At 39.3% G+C, this 23,762-nt stretch overlaps 1 protein-coding gene and 1 long non-coding RNA gene across 3 annotated transcripts in view; one reads left to right on the top strand and one right to left on the bottom strand.

Annotated features, from left to right (window-relative positions):
• rapgef4a (Rap guanine nucleotide exchange factor 4a) overlaps positions 1–10,856 on the bottom strand; it is a 35,954-nt gene extending 25,098 nt beyond the window's left edge. For both annotated transcript variants that reach the window (XM_083908668.1, XM_083908669.1), the window contains exon 1: positions 10,784–10,856. The gene's annotated coding sequence lies outside the window, so the exon portion shown is untranslated. The remainder of the gene's footprint in view (positions 1–10,783) is intronic.
• A 131-nt stretch (positions 10,857–10,987) lies between these two features.
• LOC310943143 lies at positions 10,988–16,059 on the top strand. The gene is made up of 4 exons (XR_014593109.1): positions 10,988–11,042; positions 11,658–11,866; positions 12,608–12,746; positions 15,867–16,059. It is a non-coding gene; the product is annotated as an uncharacterized lncRNA (long non-coding RNA).
• Positions 16,060–23,762: the final 7,703 nt, after the last annotated feature.

The raw sequence follows: 23,762 nt of genomic DNA, 5'->3' as shown, positions 1-23,762 counted from the left end.
AAAGCAACCTAAGTCAGAGAAGTAAGGACGACAAGGCCATTTGGAAAATAACTTAAAGGTTCAGTGAGAAATAACTACAAAGATGAGTCTGTAAATGGTCTGTTTTTCTCACTTTCATTTTTTTCATCTTTAATTGCTTTCAACAATTATTTGTCTCTTCTTTAAAATTTGAGTAGATGCAGTTCATCAAAAAAGTCCTTACTTAACGTCCTACGAGACGCAGAGAGTCCCCGAGCATTAAAGTACAACTGTACATGTCTAATACAATTACTGCTCCCGTGAAGCATCGCGGATGTTACGCAACGAACATCCGCACTGTACTCGCACTCGTAATCTCATGTTGTGTTTCTGCTCGCGACGCTGATGCATAATGAGGTAAATCCACTACATAGCCAGTGAGCCATGAAGAAATGTCAACATCCCCGGGCTGGGAGGTCAAAGGTGAAGTTCACCAATATCATATGTTGCCATTCTACGTTTCTGCAAACCACAGAAACACGAGGCACTCCTGTACTCACATATCTACAGACACGTATATAAACACATTTAAATGAGGTGAATGAGGCTGATGCTTAACTGCAACAACATCCTTCATAAAACCTGTGAAAACGCACTGTGTTGCAGCGTCTAAACACAATGGGATGACAATTTGCCACAAAACATTTGTTCATCTTTTTTCTGTACCGCTTAAATATCACTATTTTGATAATAACTGCTAGTTATAATAAATTGGTCTCACATCATTGACACAGCTTTACTGCAATGTTTCATGAGTCTGTCTTATATCCTTTTTTTTAGCACAACCTAATCTGATGATTAATACACATACGCAAAAAGGTTCAAATCGGAATTTGTGAAATTTGGAAATACGTCACAGTTCAAAGTTCACTTGCTTTGTTTTTATGAACAAAAAGAAAGATTTTGAGACTTCTGCTCAATTATATTTCTGTTTTATATCACGACTAAAATGTGATATAAAATGAATCATAACTTTGACTCAACCACACATAAAGACAAAAAAAAATAATAATAATTTAAAGCCTGAATATGTGATCTATGAACACAGACCCCCAGGATGTCCATATAAGGAGTTGGGTATTATTCCCACAGCAATTTACCATGCGAGCACCTGTGGCACAGAGCCGCTTAATGAGCACTAAGGGTTAACATGACTGTGAACATACAAGATTATTTTTTAAAATGTATTGTATTTGTCAACTATTTTGTCTCATTGTATGTTTCTGTGGTTAAAGACAATCAAAGACTGATTATGTGCCACAGACGCTCTGATCTATAGGTCAATAAAAAGCTGATTAAGGACCACTAAGTGAGCGACTATTCCCTCTGGCTAACTATATTGTTATCAAAGGAGACTAAGCGACTAAGCCAAACTCCCCAGCCATTTGTTCCTGAATGGTGACGTGTTCTCAGAGGTCATGTTTTAAATCTAATTCCACCCTCTATGGTCAGTTAATCACTTTAGTGAACTCCTGTGGGGCACACAGGTCCCCCCCCCCCCCCTTTGATTAATAAGCAATTTTAAAGATATATATTCAGGTGTCTATCCTGAAAAATGCAAGAATGATACCAACATCCTCAGATTATGGAAATGGCTCAGCTTTTTATGGAAACAACCGATTAATTAATTATTCAGAGTCGATCATTGCAGCAGATGTGATCATGTCGGAGTCAACACACCAGTGTGTATTTATACACAGTTTAAGGGTTTAGGATTAGGGAGGAGCACTTAAACTGCAACACAACAAATTAACTCATCCCCTCTGAACTAATAAAGCCGTGCTACCTGAGGAGTTGAATCGTGTGTGTGTGTGTGTGTGTGTGTGTGTGTGTGTGTGTGTGTGTGTGTGTGTGTGTGTGTGTGTGTGTGTGTGTGTGTGTGTGTGTGTGTGTGTGTGTGTGTGTGTGTGTGTTGGGGGAGTCGTTTTAGTAACATTAGAGGATTAGTAACATTGTCAGCTGTGTGAAAAGCACTATATTTTGTTAGTAATGATGTCACTGAAACATAATTAGCAACTTTTACAACCACAGTCTTTTGCGACTTCAGTTTACCTTTATATTAGTGTATTTTATCTTTTTTTGTACTCTTTTAATTGTGTATTTGTCAAAAACAGAAAATAAATAGATAATTGATCAGTGATTAAGTATTTTCTAAGTGTGGCAAACTCTATAGTTTAATCTTCTAAATTCTAATGATTTTATTTGATGTTTTGAACATTTAATAAATAAGAGATGCTCTGTGGGTTTTGGGAATTTCCAATTTGAATTCTGCGCAATTTGTCTTATTTTGTGGGCAGGAATTATTAATCTGTAAAGACGAGAGTTCGATTATGTTCATTGGTGAAAAATCTGTAGTCTGTCTGAGAAGATTTAAATTCAAAGGCTGGAGGAAATTACCATTTTGCATTTTTTGCTATTAAATATAGCTGTACCAATGTGATTTTTTACGTTTATATTTTAATAAATTTTGCATTTACATTTTAACATAAACGACACACTTCTTTAAATGTCTCTCTTATCTTAATAATGATGGAAATAACAAAAAAACGAAACGTAATGATTCAGTTATTTGGGATATAAATACCCTTCAGGAGTTAGATGGGATGATTGTCAGACTTTGGAGTATTAGTCTTCTCATAGCTTAAGCAGGAAAGTAAATAACTGCATTTCTTTAAGACATCAGAAAACGACATCTGCTTTTGGAATGCTAATTCAAATATGTGTGGCAATACTTCATGTCATAATAAAAGTCCACTGGTTGTAATCTGTGCCACTGCTTCCCTGTAGCCTGTCATCTATAACCATAACACTGCCAAACACTTCCTTATAATCTTTTATCTGCAGCTATGGAGAGAACACAGCGCAGTGCATCGTTTCTTTGTAGCTTTTTAGGATTCCAAAGTGTAACTGCACATTGGCATTTACCGACAAGTGTGAGAAACAATCTCCACAAGGAGTCGTAAAACATCTCCGTGCATAATATCCACAGTCTTCTGAACACACAAAGCAACGGATAAGATAAACCTTTATGCTTATTCTAGTTAGTCGAATAATCCTTCACAATCTGACAACCACGCAGCAAGCACAACAGTCACCCAGATTAAAGCATCTGGATCTATTCGACAAATGACAAATGTGTTGTGTTTATAAATGGAATCTGTCACATAACAAGATTATGATCAGCTGCTTCAAGTGGGATTATTAAAGCCTTCATGAATGATTTACTGACTGACTGATATTATTGAACGTGAAACCTGTCTGAAACAAATCCCAAAACATAAATGGAATTGAATCGACACATCCCTTAATTAGCAGACACACATAATCTCCTCACTTGTAAAAGAGGTAATACCAAAGCTGGAGCACCAATACATCTTTAATTTAGAAACCAGCAAATAGCTAAATTCTAAATGTGTCTCTCTTTTCATCAAAGATCCGTCCACATCAAACTGCAAGATGAAAACACACTGGAAAAAAACCAATGGGAATTATGACTATACAAAAACTCCAAGGGGAAGCATTTCCTGGACAACTAAACACTAAATTTATAAATTCTGAACACTTAATTTCTCTGCAAATAATTATTAAAAATGTACCGATATACACTGGAAATGCTGTTTTCTGGCACTGATAATCAGGCATATGTAAGTAAATAGAAACAGCGATATGAGTGTTTTGAGAATTTCACGTACATAAAACCAACATTTAGTCATTTCTGAGATAAAAGATGCCCCATTTTGTTGAAGCGTATTCAGCTGCTGTGCTTATTTTTGCTCTGCCACAGTGACTTCACCGTTTGCAGCAGCAGAATATTATGCCCGATCATCATCCTGTACTGAGAATGTGACAGTTTTAGCCTATAAAAACAATGTAAAGACTGTGTGAGTATGGCGTGACGAGCACACACGGCCTTATCTCTGTGCGGTTCAGATGGTTGCTTTTTTCGGTAAAAGCGTTTATGAGTGCAGCCTCATCTCGGGCCCGTTACAACAGATCAGTGAAGATATCAGGTCATTTCAGTGCATTTCCAGTGCAGTGCAAGCTCCTCAGAATTTCATGCTCGGGCACAAACACATTATGGCATTGTGAGCATCATTGTGCATGAACGCTTTCTTGTATTTTAAATAATTCAGGTCCAGATTACATAAAAAAACGCTGTACGAATTGTTCACAAAGCGCGCAGCGATTATTCCGAACTCTTACAGGCCACTTGGGAAACATTTGGGGGGGGGGGGGGGGAGTTTCACTCTACTTTCTAAATAAAATATGTAATAATCACAACGTAAAAGCTACATTGGAGTACTGAGAAACACATTCTGGTGCCTTTTCCTTTCAGAAAGAACATTTCAGGTGTTTTCAACTTAAATCTACCACAGTATCTCTGAAGAATCAAAAGTCTTGCACTGTTTAAAAAAAGTTTGAGAAATATTACCTACAGAGATCCTCCCCACCGTCCCATGCAGTTTATTATTGTTGTCAGTGACTGGAAGATCCTGCACACCCTCTTAATCCTGGCATTGACGAACACTTCCAAGCATGTAAAATCCCAAAAAAATCTAAGATTCCGAGAGTGTCGTAAAAAAAGTCAGGGTTTATATACAGCGTGGGTCCGGCGTGATGGAGAAGCCCCATCACATCAGAGTGCACGCCACTGAGCAGCCTCACTGCGTCCGAGCAGCAGAGTGCCACAGTGACTTCTTCTGAGCAGCAGCAGTTGCTAGGTGATTACGCCACTCAGTCAGTGAGCACAGAGGAGAGCTCTCTCCCTCTCTCTCTCTATTGCTCTCTCTCTCTCTCTCCCATTTTTCAGTTGGGCCACTTTTACAAAGCAAGTGATAAAGCAGAGCTAGGTCAGTCACTCAGGATGTGAAGAAATCTTACACATTGCTTCTTTCTGTGTCTTAAAGCTCTTTTTAGCCGTTATCATTTTTTTTTTTTGAACCAAGTCCAACCCTTAGATGTACAAATGGAAACATCCAGTATCGTGTTCCTATCACTGAGGCTCTTCCTCTCAAGGACAGAGACCAGATGGAGTCTTATCTTTAACTTTGTTACTTTCCAAATGCATTTAACAAGATAATCATTTTCCAGCTTGAAAAAAAAAAATCCCCCAAATCAAACATCTCTAAAATGTAAATGTAATGTAAACATACTGTCTCTCTGGTACAATTTAAAAGCTAATTTTTGAATGACTCATGTTCTCTCTTTTGTAAAATAGATTCATATCTTATAGATTTGTACATTCTGGTTAAAGGTGCATTATGTAATAAATCTAAAGCAACTGGCCATAAAATCCTCCTAATATGTCACAGAGACTCAGGAATAATGTTCATATAACAAACTGAACTCACCAACAACAACAGTACAGACAAAATATTTGCATTAAAAAAATATATTTTGCAGACTGTAAATCATGTTTATGTTTTGAAATCATGTTTTGGCATGTGGCGCCACCTACCGCCGTCTACCAATCATTGCAGTCAGTAGAGTCTCATCTGCCGAGCAAACACGGGTTGCCAGTTACGCCAGAAAACGAAACCTAAAAGACCTCGGTATTTTGAATTTGAATGTAGTAACTGTTTTTGGCCACATTCTTACATATGGCACCTTTAAATGAAGAAACAAACAAACATTGTATCCCTCTTATCTGAGCTTTTGCTTTGTCTGGAAGAGAAGCCTGTCTGTCAAAATATTGTTTTATTTGTATGCATATTTCAAAAACTTGGCTTTAAAATGAAATCTTCAGAATATACTGTATAGATGCACAATAAAGAGGTAGCTATAAGAAACTGAGAGAAAAAACTAAGATGGAGCAGGTGTTAATGTGACCGACTCCAGACTGACGGAACACACCAAAACTTCTGTAATTTTGGGGGAAACCATGTGATGTTTAGTTTCACATTTTAAGGATTTGACATTCGCCATCTTGAATTTGATTGAGTCTGGGTTTGTATTGAACAGGCAGTTTAATATGATGAATTATATTTGATGTGGAACAGAGACAAATATAAGCACTGGAACATGAATGCATATCCCTTCATCCTTGTTTCCTTGTTATTTTTACTCCGTACCACAAATGTCTGTCTCATGGAAGAGTTTCTGTATGATTTGTGCTCCTGATACCATGAATGCCTGTTAGAAAATTTGATGGCTTAATCTTCAATAGTTGGTGAGATTTTCCAGTCTGGGGTTAAGTGGTTTGACAACAAATGGACTCGTTGAGGCTTTTATTAAATCTGTTGTGTTTTACGGGCTGGAGTTCACAACCCAGGCTTTTGATTAAGCAACAGATTGGAGAAGAGAGATAAGGGAATAAAGCACAAATATTTTTCATTCAATCTCCCGGTTGTTGTCGTGTACATATCTGCCAACGACAGACCGGAGAATTAATGTGGTCTTATTTCCCGACCTCCTCCACCCACCCAATCCTGAGACAACCAGAGGGCATACTGTGTCCCTGCCACTTCCTGTTCATCACTTTCCTGGCTTTCCACTGGCTGACCCCCTTCCCGTGTTTTCAGCACGCAGCACCCAACAGATATGCTCCAAGCAACAACACACATTCTTGCATCCATACAGTACAGTACAGCCACATGCATCTGAGGTATAGTATTCAAAGCATGTGCCGCACACATGCGACGCAACAATTCATAATGTGTAGTTTCTTACAGCTGATACTCAACAGTAAGGTTTCCTGTTCAGGCCACATGTTCACTGATGTGAGTGTAATGGTGTGTTTCCACTAGTAATGGGATCGCCAGTTCATTTGAGTGCACTGAATCACTTGAATCAGTTCATTAAAATGATTTGTTCAAAAGATTCGTTCACCAAATCGTTCAGTGCGAAGCAGGAGCCCAGTGCCCTGTTACGTGACTCACCTCCTCCCTGAGTGCAGTATGTTCATGCCACGGGTCATAGAGTGAGTGACAGCGCGGACGAGATTCATGTGCTCAGCCAGAGTTCACCAGCTCTCTGTGTGTCAGTTCGTTCGCAAGATTCACGTCCACAGCCACAGTTCACCAGCTCTCTATGTGTCAGTTCGTTCGCGAATCATGACTGAGTCAGTGTCTGACAGCGCGAACGAATCACAGCAGCACGGCAGACACAGTTCTTCTCACTAGTCACTCCCTCCCAACTTGGCGCACGTTGGCTGGCGTCGTTTGCCAAAGATTCACGAGTGAGTGACGGCGTCTGCGAATGACTTCACGAGTGATTCACAGAACGCGGCAGTTCCACTCCCAGCCGCCACGCTCGCTGCTGAGCTCAACTGAACTAAGAAAGGAACGAATCAGTTCATGAAGTGATCCCAGTCAGTTCGTTCACTCAAATGACTCATGACCGACACAACACTAGTTTCCACTGGCATGACTCAACTCGCCTCGGCACAACGCGGTTAATTTGCTTTTCCATTAGCAATAGTACCTGGTACTTTTTATGTATCTGCTCTGGCGAGATTCCAAGCGATGTGGCGCCGTCAGACTGACGTGCACTGATTGGTCAGAGTGAACAAGAATCAAAACAATGCCGAACTGTCAATCAGTTAAAAAGACTTCACAATCCTGAAAATGTGGATTAATCTCCAACATTTAGCAAGGAAATGTCTAAAATCTCATTATTTAACAGAGGAGTCTGGTGTATTTAGCCACAGCACTGCTGAAAGCAGGCGGTCACGATGGCATCACAAACCCTGCCGCTGTGTTCAGTGACTGTGTCAGACTGAGTCTGTGCTCTAGTCATGCAGGGAGTACAGAAGAAATATTTTTAATGAACTGATTCTAATGATTCAGTACACTGAAAACTACTGCTTTACAAGTCACTAGTCTTTGTGTGTCGCGTGTAAAATGAAGTCACGGCAGTTTCATGCAGCCGTGCTGTGATGAAAACCAACCGAAACCGTGTAGAGGACGTAATATAGTGGAAAAACGGCATAATAGTTTAAAGGGGACATATTATAACCTATTTATCCAAGTTAAACTTGATCCCTGGTGTCCTTATGAACATGTCTGTGACATGCTTTGGTCAAAATACCATAATGGTGAAGCAACATAGCAGTTCAATCACCCTGCCAAAACAATCCTTTTCAGAACGCTCTGTTTAATAGTAACTCTTTAGGTCCACCTTAAAAAAAAAGTAAAACGAAACTTAAAGGTAAAGTAAGTAGTTTATAGTGAAATTTACAACAAAGAACTGCCTCTGCTCTCCCCCTCCCTTTCCTGAGCGCTACGTGTCCTCAGCCGGTCAAATGTCGTCCTCGTCGTCTTTCTCCGTGTCAGCAGATGAGGTTCGTGAGGTGAGGGAGAGGGCGAGCATTTTCCAAATGCTAACTACTGTTAGCTCCCAGTAGCCTCTGTGGCTGATGTCATTTCCTGTCCCTTAAAGGGACACTGTGTAGTATTTATGGGTTCATGTCGTCTGCTACGGCTACCGCGGCCGGAGCAGACGAAGCGGAGAGAGAGGAGGCGGGACTTCCGCCACAAGTAAAGAGATGCTTGATTTGTTCTCTCGCGTTTGTCCTTACAGGCTCCGGTAGAAACATGGCGTTCTCGCTGCTAACAGTGGCTATGCAACCGCGGCCCGCGACCATGTTATTTTACATGACTTTTTGAAACACTACGAAAATGAAACAAAAACTATTATACAGCGACTAGACAATGCAGGAGCACATAATATGTATAAAAAAGTGGATTTTGGGTTTTATAAACCCATAAATACTACACAGTGTCCCTTTAAGGGACAGGAAATGACATCAGCCACAGAGGCTACTGGGAGCTAACAGAAGTTAGCATTTGGAAAAGTGATTATTTGCAGGCTCAAGCAGGCACATTGCCATCATATAAACATGTATCCACTGGACAGATAAATCCTCTGAGGCTGGAAGTTTGTGTAGAACTCTGTGCTGCACTGTGGAGCCAAGAATAGAATATTGCAGACTTTGCGGACATCCGGTTTTTGGATACCGTTGCCCTTGCCAGCACTCTCACATGTTTTACGGACAAAGCGGAGCTCCGCAAGACAACAATTCCAAGAATTTAGCGTCTTGTGACGTCCCAATGAGCCCGGAAGTCAACATCACGTGTTTCATCTCCTGTACTTAGACTGAAGAGGACCACAAAAACATGAATGAGTCATCTTTTTTCACACTGACTGATGGGGCCTCCACAGTCCCAAATATAAGGATTAAAATTATTAAAAAGTTGATTTTGCATAATATGCCCCTTTTAAATAAAGTCAAACTTTTCGACAAAAATGACACTGATGTTGTTTCAATCACAGTGACCATCAGAGGCCAGAAACAAAGGGAAGAGCAGATTGATGAACAAGCCTCAGTCAGCATGTCTGTGCGTGTGTGTGTGTTTGTGTGTGTGTGTGTGTGTGTGCGTGCACTGAGCAGAGCTTGTCTCATGTCTGCTGTGTTAAACTAACAAGCCTTAGTGACACAATGCAGAGTCTGTCACGTGCGAAGCTGCACGAAATCCCTCGTCATTGTGGATGTGGCAGTCGGTAGCGCTGAGGGAAAGGTTGCAGCCAGATGCATGAGTGATGTCCACACAGACATCTCATGAAAGTCAAGTCCTTTCATCTGTGTCATGAATCACAGTCACATTCAAACGACACTGAAACAAATTAGTGCAATGACTGTAAACTGTAGAAAACCACTGACACACACACACACACATACACGTATATATAAATATATATATACGTGTATACATATATATATATATATATATATTTCTATATATAGGAGAGAGATGTACATTGAATAATTGACATGGGCATCCATGAATAAAAAATAGCATTCATTGGTTCATTGGGGCATTCATGTGCTCACTCTTGTATATAGTTTTGTAAAAGTTCTCGGCCACAGTGAACACAGAGGAGGTGAAATTGTGTGATGGTACATTTCCATCAATATCACTCCTTCCTACAGTTTCTCCGTTCACTCTGCTTTTAAGAATTTAAGGAAGACGGTTGAAATTCAGCTTTAATAAATCCAGGATTGTGTGCAGGATTTAAACTCAGCCAGAAAGCCATGTAGGAAATAGAAGGGCTAGAGGATGTTGGAGGCAGTAGAGTCACTGCAGGACATAAAGCAGTGGCGAGAAACAATCTGAAGTCTAATGCTGCCAGTCACAACAACATACTGCACATCAGCTGATTTTCTGCATTGCACCACGGTGCCGAATCATATATCAAAACTGCTGTAAGTACAACGAATTGTGGAAAAAGTGGGAGTGATTGTAATGATTATCTGTCAACAAGCTGATTATTTGAATTCTGGCTCGATAGCTCTACGTGAGACCTGTGAGTCACAGCCAGATCAGCACATCTAATGACAGAGGATCCATGTATCGATGCTGGTACTGTCATGTGTTGACATCATGGCTTTTACGTAGAGAGACAGAGTGATTATGTCATTTAAATAGGTGTTGAATGACTTGTTGATGAATCCAGAGAAGATCAAAATTGAATTATTATTATTTTATTTTTATTTTTTAAGGGTATAGAATACCATAATATTAAAAAAAAAAAGAAGTAAATTTTCCATGGCACTGGATGCCATCTTTCCATATCACACTTATGTAAACACATATGCACAATTTTGCTTCTTCATATCCACACAGCAGAAATAAAACAGTAACCCAAACCAGATGTTTTCTAAAGTAGTGTCCCCAGATCATCTGGGTACAAAGATCTGAGGAGACAACATATAACAATCTGGACACTGAGATCATAAGCCATAAAAGCCTCATCTGGAACCAACCTTAGTGAAGAGGTTGCCCCAGGGCAGTAATGTTTCCAAAGTGATCGTCCCACCAGAGTTATGTATCCCATCAAACAGAAACTGACCAGTGCACTGAGACAGACACACAGGTCCTAATATAACCCGCTCTAGTCATGGCTCTAGTGCCCCTCAGTCCCAGAGGAAATGGGCAGTGTCTCTCAGGAAACGAGCCCATTACACAGAGGGAGCTGGGAGAGAAGGGAGGCTTTAACATCTACCAGCAGCCTCCACATGAGAGGTGAGAGAAGTGTGGCTCAGGAGGTGCATTATAATTACACAGAAAGATCTGAGAAAGAACTGTATTGTCTTCCTTTAGAGAAAACTAAAATATAATTGAAGTTAAAATTGACAAGTGCAGGGGAAAATTGAGTTTATAAAGCAGTTTCAGTGCTCTGAGCCTTGTGCCACAGAAAGGTTGCTTCTCCAGTATCTTGTCACACTCAGTTATATTTAGTTATTTGTCCTGGCACAGTCACATATTCTTCAGTATAACTTTGTAAGCTTATGATCTGACCCTGGCAATAACAGCCCACAGTGACAGTTCCTCTTCAGCACTGCACTGCCATCTACTGGTCAAAAGCAGTAAACCTCTTACATCCCAATAAACCAAGTTGCTTAGATGAGGCCACAGAGTTACAGTTTAATTATCTCTATAACCTTCATCATCCCACTAATCCACAAACTTTTGCAATGATCATTTTAAATATATATATATATGTAATCTGTTGTTATAATTGGTTCTGTATGGCTGTTTACTCCAGCAGAATTGTTTTTGTTTGTGTCAGTTAAACAGATAAAAACAAACAGCCTTCAAATGTATTATTTGGTAATCCGTCCTTTTCGTTTCCATCAGAATTCATCTGCAAATGAAGCAAACACAGAGTTGCTGCTCACCTCCCACAGAGACCTGAACTCCCTCTGTCCGATGCGCAGGAGCTCGCTGGATTCCCGCGTGACGATGGTGGCACGTCTGGGAGTGTTATCCAGGATGGATTCTCCAAAAGCCGTGCCAGTCCCCAGTGTGCATATCGTAACTGCATCCTGTGACAGGAAGAGGCAGAGGTGGGTAGTCCACCGCATTAGGATCATGCATTCATGAATTAGGACAAAAATATAATGTCCTAATTCTTCCAAAGAAGTATGTGCTACACTTGAAAAACAGTGCATACAGTACATACACTCCAGTCTATGTAGAGCAGCAGTGTCCTCCAAAGTCATCAGTGAAAGGTTTATTCAAATCCACACACTTTTTACAAGCTTGAATGCAGATTAATTTGCATGTGTGAATTTCAAATTGTGCGTTACTAATAAAGTAATTCACATTTTTGCAAAAAAAAAAAAAATGTGACACACTAATAGGTTCAAGGGTGATTTCCTTTATTGTTCTTTCCTATTCCATATTCCATGAAAACTGGGACACTGTGTAATAACAATGCTTCAGTTGTACCTGATAACTTGATGTCTCGGACACTTTAACATCCAGGGAACCAGACAGGACAGCATACCAATTGGTGCCAATATCTCCTTGGCGATATACTGAAAAGGCAAAGCACATTTTTTTTCTTTTTTTTTTTAAATCAATATGGTTAAAAAAAACAAACATCCTTTTTATCATCCATCCATCCTTTTTGTGCCTGTTCCAATCTCATCTGACATAGGGTGATAGGTAGGGTTCACAACAACCATCCACTCACACACTCAATTTAGAGTTTCCAATTGATCTAATATCCTTTTTTATCATATTTGAAATATTTCATGTTCAGACATGCAACAGCTTGCGTGTGTGTGTGTTTTGACCTACAGGTGATGCCTTTCTCTAAGCACTCATAGAATCCACACAGGCAAATCTGCTGCAGCAAGCCATGATGGAATCTCTCAAAGGCCTTCACATTCTTCAGACGTGCAAGGATTACGTCAACATCGTGTCCAGTGCGCTCTGCAGGTCTGGGGGTGAAGAAAAAGGGTCAATATTCAGCACACATGCCAAAAACATGCATGCACATGGAATAACTGGACTCAATGATATGACTTGAGTGAAAGTTGTAGAAAACTAGTTATTTTGTGGTTTTTACATCTAAGTGGACAGAAAACGACTTTCCACAAGTCTGAGGTTAAAGATTCAAATCAATTATATGTGTTTTTGCACCAACAGAAAACCCACGCATCAATAATTCAGAAACTTTTGCTTCACCATTGCCAGTGGTCCCTCTGGCTTAATGTGACTCTGAAAACGATTTATTGTAAAACATTATGTCCTCTGCTGCGGTCAGAGCAAATGACTTCTCCTTCTGTTTTCCCCCGCAACCTTTTGACTCGTCGCAGCGCGAGTATTATCTCCTTGCTATAATCAAACATACAGCCATGTGTAACGAGTGAGAGTCCTTGGTCTCATCTCAACTCCATGTTGAGATAAAGGGAGACGTCTGTGCTCTTAACTGAAGCACAGTGTGCTGAAAAAACAACAACAGAGAGATGTTGTGTGGGAGCCGCAGTTTCAAAAACAGAAGGCAACATTTCTATTTTAGAAACCAACGAACAAACAAAAACCTTCATGGTGCATTATCAGATATACATTTCTGCATCTACTATGCACATTTACAACCTGTGAGCTCCTTGGTGTTTGCAGAATTCATTGATTACTTGCAGGAATCAAGTAAACGCACATGTGCACAAACTATTGTATTTTTAATTGCAGCATTTCACTGCAACAGGGTGACGTCTGTCGCACACGCCAGCGATTTGCTAGGAAACCAAAGGCCTATGACGAACCAGAGGATATTACTGTGTAAACACATCTGGCACAGTTTGCTGTTTATAGATAATGTACTTTGGACCTTTGGACCCACCTCGTTTCATCCCGTGTATCTTAAGAGGCCCTTTTCCACAACATCTGTCTGTACATGTGATGAAACTGTTAACATATGCTGTCCCTTTGTTTGTTTTTATTTCACCCTTATTTAACCAAGAACAAGTCCCTTTGAGGTTAAGGACCTCTTTTTTTATTGGAGACCAGGAACAGCCCAAATTAAACATCACCGTGCACAGACAGAAAGTTGTATAAATGTTATGATATCCCACTCGTCTAAAAACAGAAGCATCTTAGAGAATCTGCCCCCAGTTCTTTTTGATTAAAAGTTGAAAAGCATTTAGTGAGTAAGCTTCAAGAGCATAATGTACAGACGCCCATGTTTCACATTTCTGTGCAGACATTTGGAACAGAAAGCAGAATACCTCTCGCAATAGAAATAGTTTTTTTATGTGCATATGATGTACACAGTGATACACAATTTAGTTCTGTTCTGCATCCGTCAGTATATAGTGATCGGGACGTAGTAGGGCTTGGCAAAATCAGGTCATTAAAAACAGTTCCTGGAACAGACACATGACATTTAATATATAATGTAGTGGTTTATAATCAGCACCGCTGATGATCCTAATGATATAATTCCTTGATTAAATGGGAGCAGTATACAATATTTTTCCTGAAACTTTTACTTGACGTCCACCTGAGTAGAATCACATTAAATAAAAGCAAATGAACTCATATAGTGCAAGGCTCTGAATGTAATAATATCATGCCAATGGGCGAAAACGTTAGTATCAGCACTTAGAGAGAAACCCTTTAAACTAATATCCATTTTAACAGGAGCAAATCTGTGTTGTTATCAGACTCAGTGAGGTGCAGCCGTATATATAGGGGAGAGAAATGAGGAACAGGCAAAAAACGAATGTATTTAAGCACTGTTGGACAAGTTATTTTCATAACAATATTAATACTAGTTAAATATAATAGTGTTAGTTAAACGAACAGCAGTTTTAAATGTAAATAAACCATTCAAACATAGATCAAACTCTCTTAATATGCTGTTTAACTGTGATCAACTTCGTTGCAACATTTCACTGGCTCTCAACTTTTTCAAATACAAGACACAAACAAATGAGGTCAGGGCTAATCATGCTAATATGAGCTTGTGTCCACATGTCTGTTACTGTACCTCACTCATGATTCAAACAGGAAATCAGAACTACTGAGTGCACATCAGTGTGTTTAATTAAGCACAACAACGCCCAAAGTCTGCTGAGAAAATCGACACAATACAAATGCCTTTGTTTATAAAAGAGCAGTAAGACCACGACAGAGACATGAACCGTACCTCTTGTCCAGACAAATAATCCACTCGGCAGATTCCGATGAATGTGAGGAAGTGTGCGCTGCTACCATCTTGCTGGTACTGATACTGATGCTGCTGCTGCTGCTGCGGAGGTGGAGGAGGAGGAGGAGGAGGAGGAGGAGGAGGAGGAGGAGGAGGAGGAGGAGGTGGAGGAGTAGGAGGAGGAGGGTGGACCAGCAGCAGCAGCAGCACTTCATCAGTCCTCACCCACTCCTGACATACAAAACCATGTTGAAGTTAGATTTAGGTTGGATGTTTCAAAGTCAGTGACTCCAAAAACAATGCCAAATTGTTTCCAACCAAGACAAACAGACCACACCTCTTGTTATTAGATTATATAAGATTTTTTTTGTTGTTTTTTACTTTACTTGATTAACAATATTCCCAAACAATCCTTTTTTTTAATAGTGTCTGTCATCTGACTTAATGACTTAAATTATGTGCCAAATTGTTTCATTACACAGGAAAAGGCAGCGCACACCTCATTTTACTGGCTTTTATCATTTTAGTATGTTTTCAATAGCTTCCATGTAAGGTGGCCCTATCATTGTATCACAATTTATTTTAGTTGATTTGCAATTTTTTTTTTTGTTGATTTTGATACTTAAAACTCAAAACTAAAAAAGTCATTTCATGTAAAACAATGTATTTCACCCAATGCCAAATTGTCTTAATGCAATATTCACATCTCTTATTAATATTCAAATTGTATCTATTATTTTTGACAGTAAAATGATCATTTACCAGTGTTCTACTGTGCAAACCATTATCACAAAACGGGAAAAACTTTTACAAATCTCGAAAAACAAACTGACAATAGAAATGTTGTACATTTTATATAACATGTAAGTTATTGCAATCAAGGTCACTGTTATCTCTTAACCCAACAGGAATAGTTGTCCCTCAGTGAAATCCAGGATCTGGAGTGAATGCTGACTTTTCAACATTCAACCTAAAACTAACTTCACCATGGTAGTCTAAAGGAAAACTGTGTTCCTGCAGTTCACCTGTCCAGCTTCTATGTAAGGAAATAGCTGTTTTTCTAGTAGTTATAATGTTAATGTTTTTATCTGAGATGTTATTGAAGACGTAGCATTAGATTGCATTGTGTTTACAAGTGAGTAAAAACACATTTTTAGTTTTTAGATGGAAAATTTAGTCTTTACTTTTATGAACAACATAAGTAAAATGATAACAGTGATTTTTATCACTTCGCTCAAACGTGTGAAATGTAGCACACACACACACTCACTCACTTACACACACACACACTGCAGCTGCTTTCTCACTCCCACAGATCATGAAAACGTGACTGTGGAGATAAACGAAAAGAACAACTTTGTGCGTTTGTGTCACTGTAGTATCACAGTGAGTGCAACAATTGTGAAACGATGTGCAAATCGTGCAAAATGTGAAAAAAATTGTGGATATGAAAATTCAAGGACGTCCCAGTATGTGAAAAAAAACAGCAGGTTCAGATTCATCACTTTCTGCATAATACTAATACTATTGAAGAAGAAAGACCGAAGGATAATGTCCTTACAAGCTGCATATATCTATATTATCATGATGATTTACATCATAGCTTTGAGCTGTGAAAGAATTAACAACTCGAGCCAAACACCAAAAGAAATCTGCATACCATTTCTACAACACCCATAATCACATGGCTGTAATTAAGTGACTGCAAATGCCTCCTGCAGCACATTGTAAGAGAACCGTTGATTGACTCCCATTAAAATGGAAGCCTTTCCATAATGGCCCAGAGAAATTGAGGCTTTGTAGCAAGAGGCCACATAATAAAAGGGTCATTGGTCTTCCTCCGTCACCGTGGCAACACACTGCAACAGAGACAGAAGTGTATAGCGACTCAGTGGTGCAGCGCCACAAAGACGTCGGTGCTCGCTGCTCTTTCTTTGTACGCTGCTCTCGTTACGTCTTCTATTTATTTATTTTTGACTGCACACGTCAAAGTAAAAATACCAGAAGATAAACTAAAAAAAAAAAGTGTTTTATGTGTGGGGCTGGAATACAATCAGAGTAGAGTCTGTTTTGTTATTACTATCTGGTTCTCAAATCAAGGGCTTTACAGTCTGTACAGCAAGGGACACCTTCTACCCTTAGACCCTCACATTATTGAGCAGGGAAACACTCCACATAAACCCTTGGACAGGAGGAAAAAATGGGAGAAACTTCAGGGAGAGGATAGAGGAGTGTTTGAAAAATTAATAACATCAGTGACAGTTATACCATCAGTGTTATCTAGTTGAAAGTAATATATGAGGGTTCCAAAAGGGTTCTTCTACAAGGGCTGAGGTTCTACCTGGAACCATTTGCTTCTGAAAAACCCTTTCCCGAAGAAAGGGTTTTTCAAGGGTTCTTGGTAACACTAATGGTTCCAGTAAGAACCATCTTGATCCAGAGAACCCTTTAAAACCCCTTTCCTGAATAAAGGGTTTTAAAGGGGTTCTTGGTGGAACCCTCCAAAAGGTATAAAGGTTCTACCTAGAGCCAAAAAGGGTTCTCCTATGAGGACAAGTGGAAGAACCTTATATGGTTCTACTTTTATTTCTAAGAGTGTACATATGTATATGTATATATATGTGTGTATACATATATATGTATATGTATACATATATACATATATAATATATATGTATAAACTTAGTATAGATAGTATATTATACTATGCTGTTTTCCAGTTTAATCCAGTGGAGCCGTTATTTAAAATCATATACCTCTATTCGCCACAAGATGGCAGCAGCTTCGTCCTCAGTATGTAAGTCAGTTCAGGACTTGTAAGAATAAGTATTCTGAGTGGTCAACACATGAAGTGTAATTTTTATTGTTTATTCTGCATCTGCAAATAATATTGACATTTTTGACAAAATGTCTTACCTGAAAAGTCCATTTCAGTTTTAAAGAAGCTCTGAAAAATGTGAAGAGAAGTTTCATAGTGATCAGAACATTTGAATTATGTCATCGAGCAATCGAATTAGCCCTTTTCTTTTATTTAAGTAGGTATATATAATAATGTGTGTAAATAAATATCACAGATGCTGTGCTGAGCTCAGGCTGAGACATGCACAATAAAAAGCTCACATTCCTGTAACGCTGCATACCACTAACTCACAGCAGCGACAGACCGACACCTCTGTTACCCCTGTACTCTCATGTGTTGTTAAATCAAATGTAGTTCATTAGAATGTCCCACATCTTGATAGAATGTAGAGTAAAATATAATGAGAGACAGGATTTTGACAAGGTCATATGTAAACATCACAAATGCATTTTCTAAAAGAGAGGAAAAGTCCTGTATATGAGCTGTTTTGTGCACCGTCTCACTCACATCTTCGTGTTCTCCTCTTTCCATTTTTGGTTTGACAAGATTCCCTTGTCTTTACCTTCTTCTTCCTATGTCTTTCAATGTTGTTTAAAGTGTTGCTATAGGGACCACCTGGCTACTCTTAGGAGAACGATCACTGACTGTGGACATACAGTAGAGCATTTTTCCGACCCACAGTTGCTAGGAGATAATCCAGGAAGCTGGAAATGGTAAACACACCGGGCATATGCAAACTTTATGTGCACACACGGACACACAGCATGAATTCAGATGCATTTGGAGATATTTGTTAACACTGTTATGAATTACACACGGAATATGTTGTGTCAAACGTCTTCTTGCGATGTCACATTTGTGCAATCGTACTTGTGAGAGCAAAGTTTTAAATTCACATAGTGAAAGGAAATTCACATATCAGGCAACCACATCTCACATGGAATGTGAGGGCAAATAACTCCAGAGGAAATGCTCCAGGACTGCACTTTTTTTTTCCATAAATATCTCTCTCCGTCCTTTAAAAAAAGTTAAATTACAACTTTGATGTGATAGGCTGAAGTATATACATGACTTTGTGGTAACACTTTAGATTAAGGAACACATATTCACCATTAATTAGGTGCTTACTTACATAAATAAGTTGCATACTAGCCCTTTATTAGTGATCATTAAGCACATATTAACACCTTATTCTACATAATCTTATTCTACCTCTATTATGACATGAATTAAGATTTTTCCTACATAAGTTGTTAATGCGTGCTTAATATTTACTAATAAAGGGCTAGTATGCTACTTATATGCATGTTAGTAAGCACCTGGTTAATGGTGTGTTCCTTAATCTAAAGTGTTACCGACTTTGTTTCATGACGTTCTCTTGATTTTCAATTTTAAAGGGCAGAAGGACTTGGCGCTCTGGAAGAGAATGGGTTCAATATTTCATGCTTTGTATGATTAAAAATGTAGACGGGATTAGACTCTAGGCGACTGAAAAACAAAATCTCACCAAAAAACGTCACAATAAATGGATCACCATCTGCTTAAGCCTCGTGCAGCAACTATCAATAATTAGTACCTTCTGGTTACATTATGCTCCTCATATTTATTTGTCACGTGTATATCACATATATCGTACTTTTACATGATGTGCATATGTAAATATGTGCATATATATACATGTATGTAAATGTGTTGTTAAAACCTGAGTTTTAGATCCATGCATAATCATCATCTTGTAAAAAAGACATTGACATTCACACTAGTTAAGTTCACAGAGTGTCTTCCCGCGCTTCAACTGGCTTGTGTTTCCTGTGATTGGCGGATATTTTTGCAATGTAGGTTCTCAGCCACCGAGGAAATGTGACGACTCTCTCTTAATCAGTATCGTTGTCGCCGAACTCAATGGAAACTCCCTCGCTTTATGTTCTGAGTCAAACACAACATGTAATGTATGGCTTTGCATCACATGAGTTAAATGACACAGTGTCACTCCCTGGAAAAGGGAGAATATTCAACTGAAAGATTGAATATAGATATTTTCATTATGTCAGCATAATTCTGTTATTAAATTGATGAGAACATCTCAAAACCATATCCAGCCAGGGCAATTGTATATAAAGTATAGCTGCCGGTGACCTAAATTGTATTCAGGCCATATGTGCTCATAGATAAACCTGACCCACTGTGTGTTATGTAAAGGAATCGTGAGACACTACCAACACAACAGGACTGTGACTTTAGAAGTTAGACCCAATCAGAACAAATCATGCCAGTGAGGTGTTTGTACTATGAAAAAGAAATGTTCCTATATTTAGTTTATGCACCACGTACCTGAAACAAACAGTCAGACATGACTGGATTTAAAGGTAAACAAAGTAAGTCTGAAAAGTATAACCCACAGTTCCAGCTCACAGTGTTCTTCTACCTTGTACAGATGTTTGGTTTTGTTCTTCAATTTGTGGCTCAACGTGTTATGCTGCCTTTGCTTCTGTTTTTCTGATTTACGATATCAAATGCTGCCATGTCTTTGTGTGTGTGTGACATAATCTTCAAACAACCTTAACTTAACTTGCCTTGTCTTGTTGTTGTTGTGACACCTTTCAAGCATGTAAGCATGTGTCATCTCCTCAGACAGGGACTTAATAAAGATAAAGGGACCTTACTGTACAATCAGCCTTGTTCCATTGCAATCAAACTGACACTCAACCCAGGGTCTCAACATTACAGTGAATCAGCTGACAGGATTTCAGTAATATGTCAAAATAGGTTTTGTGGGGAAAAAGCCCTTTAAACGAATAACTAAAATCCACTGACTGTAGGATCTTGGGCCTTTTCCTATAGAGATATAGCAGCATTTTGATTTTGTACTAAGCTGTGGGACTCAAAAGTACAAATAAAAAATCTATAATGTAGCTGAACAGCGCCCCCACTTTCAGGTTTAGATGTTGTGTTTTTATATATGAAGCTAAAGTTTATTCCACCTGAGCTCCCTGCAGAGCCAAAGACATGATAGCTTTTTAATTTTTCTTTAAACTGATGATGACACCTTTACTGCACTGAAAAAAAAGGAAAATGCTTGGACAAACTACTTACAGTTGGTAACAGACACATTGATAAAGTTGATTCAAGCTGATGAAAACCAATTATTGGTTTAAGTATACATAAAAATATATATAAAAATATAAATAATCTCAGAATAAGCACGTTATATGTTCTTAGTCAAAGGCCTAGCTTCATTTAGGGTACATATTGTGTTGCCATGTTTAAAGGTGCATTATGTAATAAATCTAAAGCAACTGGCCATAAAATCCTCCTAATATGTCACAGAGACTCAGGAATAATGTTCATATAACAAACTGAACTCACCAACAACAACAGTACAGACAAAATATTTGCATTAAAAAAATATATATTTTGCAGACTGCAAATCATGTTTATGTTTTGAAATCATGTTTTGTTGTTTTGAGTCTCAGCTGCCGAGCAACCACGGGTTGCCAGTTACGTCAGAAAACGTAAAAGACCTCGGTATTTTGAATTTGAATGTAGTAACCGTTTTTGGCCACATTCTTACAAATGGCACCTTTAAACATTTTGAAGTAGAACCTCATTATGCAAATCCCGTATGCAAAAAGATTTGCATACAGCACATAGATTGCATACAACAACATGCTCTCTGGTATTTTCTGGTATCTTTGTTTGGGAGATGAATGGGTGATCTGCGGTCTTGTCGTCAGATGTCACAAATTCTTACACGCTGGACCTTTAACTTTAGTTTAAATGAACTGTTGTAAATTGCGTCACTGGTTAACTTTTCACTTCATTTGCCTGTTACTAAATGAAGTCATGTTTTGAAATGAGGCCGAGTTGCTGTTACTGTTTAATGTGACATTTTAAGAGCAAAGGCTTTTACACACAGGGTTGTTTCGAGGCCTATTCCCTTGCATTCTGGAAACCGACCACAGTCATGGTTACTGTACTTGTCTGAATGAACCCTGGTGAGTTGTTTTTGTAATCTGGAGGTGCGGACATTTGACCAAGCGGAGGTCGCTGATATACAGTAAGCTCTTTCCCACGCCTTAGCACAGCTCCTGTGTCCCGGCAGTGGAGAAAGAAAGACAGAAAGAAAAGAGGAGGAGAGAGAGAGAGAGAGAGAGAGAGAGAGAGAGAAACGTGCAGTGTGGAGTGGTGTGTTACAGCTCTGGAATGTGCGCGCGCTCCCGACTCCCTCTGTTCTCTCTCGGTCGCGCGCGTCGATCAGACAGACTCCATGCGTGCGCGCGCATCCCGCGACAGGTCTGGAAGTAGAAGGAGTTGTGAGCAGGAAAGCGGCGCTGGAGCGGGGGAATGATGGCGGTGAGCGACGAGAAGTGGCGAGTTTGATATACTGCGAGACAACGCGGAACAACGCGGAACGACTGTCTGCCTGTCGGTGCTTGACATGAAGCGGCAAAGTAAGGAGGTGAGAGTCCGACGAAGTTGTTTACCTTTGCGCGGCGTCGTGGGCTTCGGAGTATTGACAACATTTTTCAACGGCTCGTAGTTGAAACACAATGAATTGTTCGGACGAGGCACTCGGTTGGTGTTCCAAGTGTCGTCCCGCAGACTTTAACTCTTTTTTTCTAGCTTTTCTTTTAAAGGTAGCTCTACTGAACTAACAGTGTTTCCACAACGCTGGCTAAGTACAGTAGAGGTTCACAGTGAGTTAAAGTTACTTTCAGGATTAATGGTTGCGTAGCTAAGGCCAAAAGTCAGATTACTATCGAAATGCATGCAAATGACTGTACACGCTAACCAGCGTTAACCCTCTAACCCACAGTTAGGTTCACTTCAATGTTTTTTTATGTGGAATTTGAAAGCTCTGATCATTTAACAATCGGTGTTCAGTGTGTTTCAGTTGGCTAGCTCTCACTCACACAAAATCTATTAATTTTATTAAGACTTCCTAGTAAAATATAGGTTAAATGACAACAATAAACGTTACAACACACAACAACCGACTTTAAGTAGTCAAAATCCCTCTAATATGGCGTCTATTATAAGTATCAACATTGTCTTTAACATAAACAACAACATTGTAACTATGTAAACAAAAAGGCACGTTCTACACAATTTCTTTTTTAACAGACATTACAGATCTTAACTTAATAAAAAGTTTTGTGTAAAGTTCTAGGGTCAGTAAGGCTAACTTTACACGACAACGATCTGAACCCAAACCGCAAAAGTGGGTCCCCACTTTTTATTCCGTTGAGACGAGCGTCTTTGGGTGGAAATCTGCATGCACACAGTGACATTTGATGTAGTATGCATGCCAGGTGGCTAGGTGGCACTGTGAAGCACTGTCATACAACAACACCAGGAGCGTGCATGCGTTGAAACTTCCCTCTACTTCTCACTAGTAGCGCGAATTAGCCCACAGTCGAAAACCACAACATTAACTCGGCTTAATTGCTGAAATGACTCCTGGATCGGTATCAGAGCAGCTAAGGCAACTCGAATGTCCGACTGACGGATATAATCTGACATGTTTGTTGTTGTTTGGCTGTACTGTCAACGCGTACAGGAGGATAAGCCAGCGTGAGCAGCTCAGAGCACACTTTTGCGTTTTCAACCCTTTTGACAGGAACGCGGCAGTGGAGCGTTTTTAAGATTTCCACTCTGGAGGGTGGGTTCATTTTTTTGCGTTTTTAACCCCCAAAAACATTTCTAGATACCTAACTATCCACTGTATACGCTAATTTTATGTGGAGGTAAAATTAAATTATGATGCCTTTCAAGGAAATAAATGATAGATTACTCTTATTTTATTGACTACCAATAGAGCTGGTGAGATAATGGTGTCTTTTTTTTAATTACCAGGTCTCACTGCTCCGATATATCTCTGGAGATGACTTCACTGTGACTGTGTAGTTGAAACAACAGGGTTCCAGAAAGACTACCCCCCCTG

Source organism: Microchirus variegatus, assembly GCF_963457635.1.
Source record: "Microchirus variegatus genome assembly, chromosome: 22".
NCBI classification, from domain to species: Eukaryota; Metazoa; Chordata; class Actinopteri; order Pleuronectiformes; family Soleidae; genus Microchirus; species Microchirus variegatus.
Note: the sequence above shows the minus strand (reverse complement) of the source record. Positions and strands in the feature narration are given on the sequence as shown.